Source organism: Aplysia californica, unplaced genomic scaffold (assembly GCF_000002075.1).
Source record: "Aplysia californica isolate F4 #8 unplaced genomic scaffold, AplCal3.0 scaffold00809, whole genome shotgun sequence".
Lineage (NCBI taxonomy): Eukaryota > Metazoa > Mollusca > Gastropoda > Aplysiida > Aplysiidae > Aplysia > Aplysia californica.
The window spans coordinates 303359-305159 of record NW_004798079.1 but is presented as its reverse complement, the minus strand read 5'-3'; the positions used below and the strand labels follow the sequence as shown (position 1 = coordinate 305159).

Genomic DNA, 1801 nt, shown 5'->3' with positions numbered 1-1801 from the left:
GGGGGTGTTGTTTGTTTGTTGTTGTTTTTTTTTCTACCTTGCATTATTAGTTCTTTGTACAATTATAATATCGACATCAAAAGGTATTATTATTGTTAGTACGAAAAGCTTCCGACATACGACATTCCACTTCTGTTAGTCCCCTCTCTCTGGGCCTACACCATAGAGTTATGTGTACATCTATGAGGCCTGCTCGGAAAAAACAGTCTAGAAGCTACTATCGGTGTGAATATTCGTCCCATATTAGTTTTAGTTTTAGTAGAGGTTTTACGGCTTTCGCAACTGCATAAGGTCATATGAGCGCCAGAAGATTACAGGTGTTACAAGAGAGTAATAATAACAAACATAAAATAAAAGAAGGGGAGATAAGGACGATAGATGTTTGATAGGAAAGAAGAAGCAAACCACACCAGAGCACCCGCCAACCACCCACAGTCCCCTATTAAAACGAGCTGCAACATAATATTTAGAGTTGAACCACACTCGAGTCCGGCGTGCAGAAAATACCAAGCAGCTGATAAGATGTTGTTTGTCGATTTGTGAAAATAGCCCCAACCAGTTCCATCCAGTCTTCATTTTAGCCTCCCTATTTTTACTTTTATTCAGACATTGTCACATTAAACAACAATTAATCATCGTGGTGCTCAAAATCTTTTACCTCCTCGTAGGCGATAAATCGTTATAATATAGGGTAATTAATAATATAATAATCAATATAATTCATCAACAATCGATATGATATGATATTTGTGAAAGTTTGTCACTTTGGCCGCCTAAAACTTCCCAACCACTGAACTTTCCAATTTGACAAACTTAACGGTGGTTCAGAATCATTTAAAGGGTGCACAGTTATATTAAGGAGTCTGAAGTCACTGTAGGTTAATTTTCAGTTTTTCATTAGTTTCGTTTAGATCTAATCTTGAGAAAGTCCATCTTCTAAGACGCCATTGTAAACAAGTAAGATTTTTGTTCACAAGCAGTGTGCACTGTTCTCACAATGACTAGACGATCGATTCTTTTGAGTCCGTTCATCGAACGGGGTATTCGGCTAGTCGTATATAATTTGGTACGTGTGCCATAATTTGTTTACTGTAAAATGTTACAACTTATCGATATCGGCATATGAAAGCGATCAAAATATAGCGCTCAAATCAAATGTAGCCGAAGTAGATTTTAATTCAAACTACACTAAGATTAATAAGTACATGTGTGCCCATAAAGATAACTAAAAAAGTGTGTGCGTGGGTGATTGGTGGGTGCTCTGGTGTGGTTTGCTCCTCCCTTCCTATCAAACATCTACCGTCCTGATCCCTCCATCTTTTTTATGTTTGTTACTCTTTTGTTACACCTTTAATTTTCGGCATTTATGACCTTATTGTGTTGCAAGTGCCGTGAAACTCTTACGACGGTTAAGGGGGGGAGGAGGCCGACACAGAACGATGGGAGGAGAATGAAAGCGAACGTAAAAACAATAAAGGGAGAGAGAGAGAGAGAGAGAGGGAGAGAGAGAGAGAGAGAGAGAGAGAAGAGAGAGAGAGAGAGAGAGAGGGGGGGAGAGAGATCTGTAAAAGTTTGTCATGGAATGGGTTTAAACGTTCCATTCAACACTGATAGTTTTTTTTCAGGGACGAAGATTTTGAATTTAACAATCCATCTCCGATAAGAACTTAAAAAGGAACACTAGTCGAAGAACGTACCATTGGAGATTCGAATATTATTTAAGGCTCATCCTCAAAATAGCCTTGCGTAATATCGACTGGTTTACGGTGCCCAGAGAGAGAGAGAGAGAGAGAGAGAGAGA

General features: G+C 38.9%; 1 protein-coding gene across 1 annotated transcript in view; it reads left to right on the top strand.

Moving 5' to 3' along the window:
- LOC101859134 (oxidative stress-induced growth inhibitor 2) overlaps positions 1 to 1801 on the top strand; it is a 23777-nt gene that overhangs the window by 10772 nt on the left and 11204 nt on the right. The gene's annotated exons all lie outside the window — the stretch shown is intronic.